Here is an 11,376-nt window from a genome sequence, read left to right on the forward strand (position 1 = left end):
TGGTTTTTTTCATGCATGCATGACGTGTTATGCATAGTGCATTAGTGAGGTAGACATGATCTACTAAGAACCTTTCAAGGCTTACTCATTTGCTCACGTTTGAAGATTATATTATATATAATGATAATAATACTAATAATAATAACAAAGATTTTTTTATAGGATGATATGCACCTTGCATGGTTAGGTATATTGGTTAGGTAGACAATATAAGATCCTTTCACCTGTTCCTTTCACCTCATCTGAAAATTACATTACATATAAAACTACTCAATACTAATAATGGTTTTTTTCATGCATGCATGACGTGTTATGCATAGTACATTAGTGAGGTAGACATGATCTACTAAGAACCTTTCACGGCCTACTCATTTGCTCACGTTCAAATATTATATTATATATAATGATAATGATACTAATAATAATAACAACGACTTTTTTACCTTGCTTGGTTAGTTACATTGGTTAGGTAGACAATATAAGATCCTTTCACTTGTTCCTTTCACCTCATCTGAAAATTACGTTACATATAACACTACTCAATACTAATAATGGTTTTTTTCATGCATGCATGACATGTTATGCATAGTGCATTAGTGAGTTAGACATGATCTACTAAGAACTTTTCACGGCCTACTCATTTGCTCATGTTCGAAGATTATATTATATGTAATGATAATAATACTAATAATAATAACAATGACTTTTTTTTACCTTGCATGGTTAGTTACATTGGTTAGGTAGACAATTTAAGATCCTTTCACCTCATCTGAAAATTACATTATATATAATGATAACGATTCCAATATTAATAATATATACTTTTTGCTTGGTATTATGCACCATGCATTCGAGAGGTAAACATCCAATTATATGATCTTTTACCTGCTCTTTTGGCCTATATTAAAAATTACATTGTATATGATGATAATTAACGTATTGATTTTTTTCTTTTAATTTAAAAAAAATATCATTTAAAATCCTATGGAAACATATGAAGAACGTACATAGAAAATTTTCAACATATTAATATTATTTTGAAGTTTATTTTAGAATTTGAGTTATGGGAAAAGAGAGAAATTATGAAAAGTAAGTCAATATTTAAAGCAGAAAACATTTAATTGGTTGTTGAGGTGCATTGAAATCAACTCAGTTCAGTCTAATTTTAAGCTGAGTCTAATATCCAAGCACATAACTCTCAAATCAATAAACTCATCTCAATTCAAATCTTTCTTACACGTGAGACCCACAATATTTTCAACTCAACACATCTTTACATATGAGACCTATAACGTTTTTCAATTTCTTATAAACAAATCTAAACTCATCTTAATATCTAAACATATCTAAACTTATCTTAGGTGGGCCCCACACAAATTAGTTTACCATCTCAATTCACTATTATTTATAAAGAATTCAATTCATCTCAACATCTAAACGCAACCTAAAGCATGTCAATGTTTAATGAAAAAAGTTTGAATCCATTTTAGCAAAATAAAAATGGTTAAATATTAAAATAGTTCATGATGTGCTTTTGAAACAAATTAGTCATTAATTCCGAATTTTTTAGTCCTTATATTTTTAACTTTCATCAAATTAACCCTTTAATTTGTTATCATTATAACAGCCAGCTGTTAGTAGTCATGATAGGCCAGCACCATTAAAAACTGGACATGTGCATCACCCGTAGGAGTCTGAGCAATGTCTCAATCTTTGCGGCTGATCATCCTCATTCCTCACCAGCTAGTTATCATCCCCTTGCTTTTTATTTAAAAAACAAATTCAATTTTATACACCCCCCAAAAACAAAAAAAAAAAATCTTATTTTTATTTTTACATCAAGAAATGATTTTTATAAATTTATAAATAGAAAATAATTTTAAAAAAACCATTTATAATAGAAAATGAGTTCTAAAAAATTTTAAAAAATACAGAAATAATAATTAGAAAAAGTCATTTAAAAACTAAACAACTTCTTAAAAAATGAAATTCAATTTAAAATGAATATAACTTTTAGGATTTAATTCCAGTTTTAACTTCTAAAACTATTTAAATAGATTTTTAGGATTTAACTTGAAATTAAAATTCAAAAAGTTTCTAAAATAATTTTCAATCATTACTTTCTTTAAAGAAAAATATAACTCATAAGGAAAACATAGTTATTCATTTTAAATTGAATTTCTTTCAGAAGTTTTTTAATTTTTAAGTTTTTATAATATTTGTGTTTTTTAGTTTTTGTAAATTTATGTTTTTTTTTTTTGAGTTTTTTTAAAACTTTTTATGAGTGTTGACCTGGCATTTAACAGTTGACTAGCGAAATAGTAACGAAATGATTAATTTGGTCAAAATTGAAAGTATAAGGAGTACAAAGTTCATAATTAAAACTTAGGGACTAATCTGTCTTAGAAGTAAATCACATGGACTATTTTAATATTTAATGCAAACAAATAATTATAACTTTTTGCTAATATTCTTTAGTCATCTATAAATATGCCCCTGTGCAGAGGCTCATTTATGCAAATAAGTTTTTGAAACAGAAAACCTTGAGGCCGATTCGGTGTAAGTTTTGTCTTCACACCTACCAGTGAAAAATAAACATGTATCTGATTTATAGAGATTATAATAAACACAAATCCAGGTAACCCATTCTCTCTTTTCCCTCTTTCATTTTCACCCCCTATAACCCTTCTTCTCCCCTTGTAACCCTTCTGTTTCATATGCACTGTTTGAGAGTTCTGAACTTCGAGTAATTATTTTGGAGGTTTTTCCATTCTCTCCAACTTCTTCATGATAGGTGCTTGCAATTAGGGCTATGCATATGACCGAAAGTTTGTTGGGCCTGATTACAATGGCTTGACCTGACCTGGGTTTTATCGGGTTATTCCTTATCGGGTCTCCAACCCGACTAATCAATGGGTTCATATTTTTGTTTCAACCCGTCTGAGACTTCGACTATAAAATCACACTCATCGTCATCCTCCAACCCTAGCCACCAGTCCCAAGTCCAAGATGTTCAGATTTTAGATTTTCTAAAGTCATTCTACAACCATCATTCTAAAGCCAGAAAGGGTCGCCGATTGCTTCCAGAAAGGGTCTCCAATTGCCAGGGATTTTTCTAAAGCGGAAAACCATTCTATATTCATCATTCCAGTGCATCCAATCGCCCACCAAAAGCACTAACCATATATTCATTTACATCATAAGTTTTAAAAATCTGCTTTTCCCCAGGTAACTTACACGCTACTGGCATTAACTCATCCATATGGGGCACTAGCAGTGGTGTGGGCCAAGGAAAGTGTTTCTCTAATTCTATTGACAGTTGTCATAGAGGTTGAGAGGTCAAGATTTTTGAAAGCATTGTCTGATGCAACTTCTGGATTTGATATTAATAGTCTACTGCAACCTGGATTGATTAAAAGAATCGTAAATTGTATGTATTTATTTATTTATATATTGGCAGATAAATCCATTTTTCTAATTCCATGAAATAAGGTCGCCCTCAAAGGCAAACTCTGGAAGAATCCATTTCTCCTACTGCTTTGTGATTGAAGAAATGGTACAAATATATTCTAATAATTTGTTTAAGAAAAGCGAGAACTGAGAAAGAACAAGTTTCTTCTTCACTGCTTTCCCCATCGGGTCATACAGGTCCGACTCGATTTTATTTTGATAGGATCGAATCAGGTTGATTTCTTAGCTGTGCACATTTCGGGTCGGGTCGGGTATAAACCTGAATATTCCAGGCCGACTTACAATGTTCTCTGGCTTCAAGGAGAACTTATTACATGAGCCGAGATCTTTGATGGCAATAGTTTTCTTTTCCTTCCAGTCTTCACCAGTGTTTGAGAGGCTGTTATATGTTGTTGTACTTTAATGGAACAACATTCCAAAGTAGTTTTTGTGAGCTCAGGAAATTTCATTGCAAGTAGTTGTTTGTCCGTGAGAAAATTACTGACTTGGTCTGGATAACCTTGGAATATTTCAATTGACTCTTCATTATTACTTTCTTTACTTGCCTCTCTTGTGCTTTGAGTTGAAGAACCATTATAGGTTTGATTGGGATTTTCTCGAGTACAAATTACTACATTAGAGCTCTAGCTAATTTCAATTTCTGATAGTGGAAAAACTGTCTCAAAAGCTTCTACAAGAAGCGTTACTGTTGGTTTTTGAGCTGGGGCTAGTTTAGAAATGACTTGTTGAAGTGCATTATCAAGCATCCACCTTCTCCAATGCCTTCACAAATTTCTTGAGGATGATCAAAATTTTCAAATAGCTCTAGCTCTTGGGCATTTTTTAGTCAGATTCACTTTTCCCATTTGATGTTGTTCTCTCTTCCATGGGAGTGCAAATTCTATCAGCTTTGAGCCATATTTCTTATGGATCTTGTAACATATTGTCTCTAGTAGGCTCACTCTAAGCTGAGATGCTCTATTCCTAGCCCTCACCATGACTCTTTTCAAAGAGGTTGTGATTCGAACTGATGCTACTAGCAATTGATTGATTCTCCGCTGAGTGGTCTTGAAGTTCTTGCAGAAGGATATCATCAAATGCTTTTTGTACCTACTATGTTAATTTTGTGTTTCGCACACCTGTGGGCAGAACTCTCAGGAGCTCAGGTCTTCTGTGCTTTGGGCCTACAAAAACAAGGTAGGAGAATGGTGGGAGGTGGTTGACCTTAGGGCTGAGGAGTCTCCGATCCTTGAGTTAGTGAGAGCTCTTTTAGAAATAGTAAGGGAGCAAAGAGTAGTTTCAAGAGTTAGAGTGACCAAGGTTCTCTTGTACCTAAGGGTTCTTTATTTATACCCAGGATGTGTAGGGAGGGGCAGAGCATGTCTATCCCCACGGGATCTTTGTTCTAGCACTGTTCCCTTGTCAGAACTTCTTAATGCGTAATGGCCTATGTGATGGCAATATTAATGTGGTGTTGAGCCCGAGCTTGGGGCGCTATTAATGCAGCATGGTTTCCATTATTTTCTTATCAATGCGTCGTGTTTTCTTTGTTGAAGTGTTCTCGATAGCTCCTCCATTCATTCACCAATATCTTTGTGCTAGTAGATCAACGACTTTCCCTTCCCCTTGTCTTCCAATTAGATGGGCACTCGTGTGCCTGACAATTCTTCGGAGTACGGTTCAGGGCAGCTAGTCCCACCTCTACACCGCCTCCCTATTCGGTACTATTGCACTGTACGGTATCTTTTGCAGCTCCGTCACTTAGGGATCTCCCGTAAGCCAAGTTTTCCTTGGATCAAGATGAAAAGGGGCGGTTGGTGCAGGTTTGGGCCTCCTAGCTCCCTGTTCCTGTTTGTTTTGATTAGGCCCTATTTCTTGGGCCCATGGGGGGAAAATCCCCTTACAAGCTGGATGGCATCAATTTGGCTGAGCTCATTCTTTTGGTGGTTTGCATCATGATTTTCCTTGACCATTTTCTTGCCAATTTTATGAAAGCCCTCAAAAGAACTGCAGCCATCACGATGGCGAGATTAGCAGGGACGTTCGTCAATTTAAACTCAGGGGTGCAGGGATGTGTTTTTTTTTTTTTTTTTGGGCATTGTTGGTCAATTTAGTGCAGATAGGGGAGGGAGAGGGAGAGAAAGAAGGAGAGGGTGAGAAAGAATGAGAGATCGATTCAGTGCAAACGGGTGCAACTCAAAATTTGTTGGGATTCCTACGTGGATATTCATGATTGGTAGGTGTGAAAACAAAATTGACACCTGACTGGCTGGGAGCGCCTCTCTTTTTGAAATTCTACCTCTCTTTCGAAAGTCTTTCATTTCTTCAAAACTTAAAACTAGTTATTAGTATCTATTTATTATGCAAAAAATAGATTACTAATCTCATGGAATAATTGTACTATAAGAGGTAGGGCTGAGGATCGATTATATCGGAGTCGGAGTGCCCTACTTCCAACTCGACTACAATTCACATAGCCTCCAATCTAAATCTAACTCTCACTTGTCGGAGCAGAGTTGGATTTGAGTTTTTTTATTGGACTTTTTTCTTAGCCCATTTAAAATTTCAATTTGACAATCTTGGGCCCTCACTAATTGGATTTGAGCTTTTAGATTTCAGTTTTTTTTTTAAAAAGTATTTTTTCAATTTCAATTTTATTAAAATATAACCAAAATTGAAAAAAAAAATCATTGTACAAATTAATGTTATTATACATTAGTATTATATGTTATTATATATGAATTTTTATACATTAGTATTACATGTTATTATATATTTATATATTTATGTTTATACATAATACATTAGTATTAAATGTTATTATACATTAGTTATTATATAATTAGTATTAAATGTTATTATACATTAGTGTTTTATAATGCATTATTGTTACATGGTAGCAATAGTTAATAGTGTAGTGTTTACATTTACTAAACTATTATTAGTGAATTTAGTCTATTTATATTATAGTGTAAGCATATTATTTTATAACATTTGCTCATACTAGTATATTATTGAATTTCATTAACTATATAAGTTATAGTTATATAAAATATATATGATTAATTATAAAAAATACATATATTTTTGTAAAAAATAGTACAACATCAGAGTCGGAGTTGGTACATCACCACCTTTGACTCCGACTCCGACTCTTACTGTTTTGTTTAAAAAAACTCCGACTCCGATTCTGACTTATTCGAGTCGATGCGGAGTCAGAAGCAAAGTCAGATTTTCAGATTTTTGCTGGGCCCTAATTAGAGAGCTTTTCAAGTCTAATTTCATTTGTGTATAATGCAATTAAATAGTAGACTTATTTTGGACTTCATTGTATTTTAGAGGCAGATTTGTCAATAACTCATGTGTATATTGTTATTGGTAGAGGTAAATATTATCTTGATGAAAGCAACATTGTGCGCGCCCTAAAGCAAACTCTTTTTACTCCTTTATGTAATATAATTTATATTTAACTATTGTGCATAGTTTGAGAGAGTCTGTTGTGGACTTCGTAAAATTCACACGCTTTGAGGAAGCCAGTTTTCGATGTTGGCAAAAGAAGATGAATTTCCTCATTAGCCAATCTCAAGGTGGTGTATGCTCTAGCCACTCCCAAGCCTTCTGCAAATGAGGATGAGATAATTACTTAGAGTCGAGTGAGGATTAAACACGAACATGACTAAATTTGCAAGGACATTTTTGCAATTTAATGTTTGACATATTGTTTGGCACTTACAAGAACAAGGCAATTACCAAGGATTCTTTGTATAATACACTTGTGGCTCAATATCTTTTAGAATATGTCACAAGTAAGAGTTGTTGGCTACCAAATTTTTTTAGTTATAAAATGATACACTGTAGGCCTGTCATTATGCATACTCTTAATCATTTCACTCAACATAATATAAAAATATATGGTTCTATATCGGTTTAATCTATTATTGATAAACTTCCTCAATTTTGAAAAGACTACAAGAAAAAGTCCGAAATATAGAAAGGAGGACATGTCTTTGCAAGATTTAGGTTAACATCTTTGTACAGAACAAGAAATCAAACTTAGAGATATGTAGTAAGGAAGAGCCGAGCTCTTTGACCTACAATATACACATGGTAGAGGAACGTAAGACCGACAAACCAAGCAACCAGTCAATCCGAAAAAGTATGAGACATCCATGAAAAGACAAGAGTATGTTCAAGAGGTATGAGTTAACAAAAGTGGACGTGTTATTTACATGGGAAACTTGTCCATTGCTGCAGTTCGAGGAAAATGCATAATAGCTGTTCACTACTGAAAAAATACTTACCCTCAAGGATGTGTATCATGTATCAATACTTAGGAAAAAAAACCTTGTGTCTAGTAGTTGTTTAAATTAGTACAATTTTAAATTAACCTTTTAGCTAGGGGTGTTTGGTGGATGCCCACATCCAGCCCCAACATCAAGTGAACAGGCAACATCAAGTGAACGAGCGGGGCCCAGGTGTGGATCCCCACCAACCTGCCTGCATATATATATAATGAACCGTATTACCTAAACTCACCCCCTGATGATTTCCCTTCCCTCTCCCCATGTCCCGAATCTCTTTCATTCTCTCTTAACCCTCTACCTCGTTTGAGTCGTCTCCGTCACTCTCTCATGTCGTCGTTGCCGTCACCATAGGTTGTTGTCTCAAGCTTCGTCTTCCATTTTCCAAATTGGGGTTTTGGATTTTGACCCTAATTTTTTATCAAGGTTTCAAACTAAAACCCTAACCAAGATTGGGGTCTTGGGATACTACATTTTGTGCGGTTTTAAAAACCTAAAATCTTTTATACTTTGTATTATGTCAAGTGTTTGATAGTTTGATAAGTTCAATGGATACTGATGATTGTGCTAGTGTCAGTGATGATGATACTTTTCCAAGTCCAAAGACTGGCACTAGCATTACATCTCCTACACTATCCTTACAGCTACACCCATGGGTCCACCAAAGAAAAAATCGTCTCCATCCTATGGAAGATTTTACAAAATTAAAGGGTGGTAACCCTAATGACCAACAAGCAAAATGTAATTATTGTGGTGTTGTTTATGGTTATCACTATAAACGACATGACACTTCTCAACTGAAAAGTTTTTTAGAAGAACAATGCAAGAAAAGTTCTATAAGACATGAAGTACTTGAAAAAAAATCAATCTAAATTGGATATTGGACTTTAAAAGATGGTAAATGGGAGTGGTGGGGTTAATATATTAAAAACGTTTGTGAAGTTTTACCAGGAGAGGTATAAAAGGTCTTTAGCTTACATGATCATAATTGACCAGCTACCATTTCAATTTGTGTAGGGTTACATTCCTTCCCTCCACACGGTGGTGAAAGATGTTCTTAAAATATATGAACTTGAGAAGGATTTATTAAAAGATTTATTGAACGGCCAAAGAGTTTGCCTCACCATTGATACATGGACATTGGTCTAAAAGTGGAACAACATGTGTTTAATTGCTCATCTTGTAGATAGTCATTAAAGGTTACACAAAATGGTTCTTACTTTTTGTTTAATCACCCATCAGAAAAGTGACACCGTTGAGAAAATTACGGAGCCCAGAATAAAGGAATAGGGTATTGGTGACAATAACAATGAACAATGACTCCTCTAATGATACCACATTTGAATATTTAAAGAATAGGGTTAGAGAGGAAAATATGTCCACATTTGGTGGTGAATTTTGCGTAGTCTATGTTGTGCACATGTCTTCAATCTTATTATGACTTGGGGCCAATCCTCCCTCCAGAATTTGGATGGACGCACTCCACCATGGGAGGTAGAACCTGGGTTATGGGGCACAAATTGTCCCCCTGCCCATCCTGAGGTAAGGCAAGATAACGTCTCCATTCGAGAGGTATGGGTAACACACCCCTAAAATTTATCACATCAATTCTTTTATTTTCTATTGTCAAGATATGTAGTCAAGCAATGTTAGAAAATACCTTCTTTTTTTTTTTTGGGGGGGGGGGGGGGGGGGGGGGGGGGGGGGGGGGGGGGGGGGTGGGGTAAGATTTTGGGGGGTGGGGTAAGATTTCAACGTTGAATAGGAGACTACCGAAGTGAAGAATTGTTGGAAGTTATTTAATTTCCTTCCAATTAAAAAAAAAAAGAAAAAAAGAATTGGAGGTTTAATTTCACTCCAACGAAAATGAGTGCAATCCAGTTGTTCACCCAATCTGTTCTTAAAAATATTTTGGATTTGGTGCCTAATCAATCGGATTTAGTTGCCTGTTTGACTTCCAACTCCCAACAACTTATTAGTTATTAATTTTATTCATAATTTGATTTTAAAGTCTTTTAAATGTGGCATATACATGATTAAATGCAGAAAAAGAAAACGAATTGTAAAAAAGAATATGAATTATGTCATAATTTACTATTAAAATTTTAATTTCTTTTTATATGAATTTTATATTTATTCATTTTTTTAAAAATGATTACACGAATCTTACACACTTATAACTGTAACTATCATTTCTCTAATTAGAGAAATTTTAAATTGAGAAATGAAAACTTCATTAGTTCTCGAATAAGTTCCTCGAACTTTTTTAACCAAAATGCCCAAATTAAGATCCCACGATCCATCTGTCCTGAGCTTCAAGCAGGAGAAAGACATTGAAGAAAAAATAATAACGCAACCTAAGTTGTTCACAATGTACAACTGTAAGACTACTTCATTCTGTTCAAAAGGCCCGAACTCAATCTGTTTTCAAACCCTTACATTACGCAGCAATGGATTGACCTCATTGTTAAGTCTGACAAGCAGGGGGAGAAAAGAGAAATTCAGAATCCAGGTTAGGAATTAGGATACCTTCTTCCAATCCCTCCCCTAGTTTTTGAATTTACCACCATGCAGAGCGTTTTATAACGAGAAAAGAGAGCTGAGAGATCGCACGTTTTAAGATCATCATTAACATTGGTAAGAAAAAATATAGGAATAACTCACATCAAGCAGATAGCAACAAATCTCAAATATGCAATTGTGGGGCAATTTATACAGATACCTTCAGAACAAAAATAACGCTTTACATTGCAATCACAAAATGTGATTGTAATTCCCAAGTATCTAAATCTGGTAATCAAACATGGTCGAGGTGCTCGGGAATAGAATCCCAAGTAATCCCAGGGAGAAAATCCAGAGATTGTTTGCACACAGAAAGATTTGAATCTTGGACCTTGGGAGGAGTATACTAACAAAACCAAAGCCATTACCACTTGAGGCAAGGAGCTGATAACCAAACATAGTTAATAACATTTCATGTTTATTTCTTCTTTTCTTTTCCAAGCTTATCTACACCTACTAAGCAGAGCATTGAACTCGAGTCCTTAGCATGGAGATTCTCCACCAAGTTTCATTAAATATTCAGATATTACTTCAGAAATCGGTCCCAACAACTCAAGAAGCATAAACCGACCATCATTGCTAACATAGCATAGTCACTTTCTGAAACCAAGCATAATGCATTTGGTAAAGGATTTTATGAAGACAAAGATCTACCAAAAAAATATGCCAAGACTAAACAAAAAAATATACACATAATATGGAGGTAACAAAGAAGGATCGTGCTTGCAAGCCAGAATCAGACCATGGAGTAACAAGGCTAAATGAATCTCAATAATTTGTCTGAAGTTCGAGTTGTATTCAGTTATTGACAAAAAAAGAAACTGCAAAAAATGAAAACATTTCTAACCAAAGAAAATAAGGACCAGAAAGATACTGTTCTAAAGTATTGAATAAGGACCTTATAACTAGGGGAAAACAGCGTTGGGAACTTCACAGAGATAAGTTTCAGAGCAGAGAGTAAATATCTACTTTTTATTTTACTAGATATAGGCAGCAGAAATATCATTTTAGAAGAATGAAAAAATTAAATATAAACAGCATAAGCAAGTCAAGCATATTAATG

Source organism: Carya illinoinensis, chromosome 14 (assembly GCF_018687715.1).
Source record: "Carya illinoinensis cultivar Pawnee chromosome 14, C.illinoinensisPawnee_v1, whole genome shotgun sequence".
In the NCBI taxonomy this organism is placed as follows: Eukaryota; Viridiplantae; Streptophyta; class Magnoliopsida; order Fagales; family Juglandaceae; genus Carya; species Carya illinoinensis.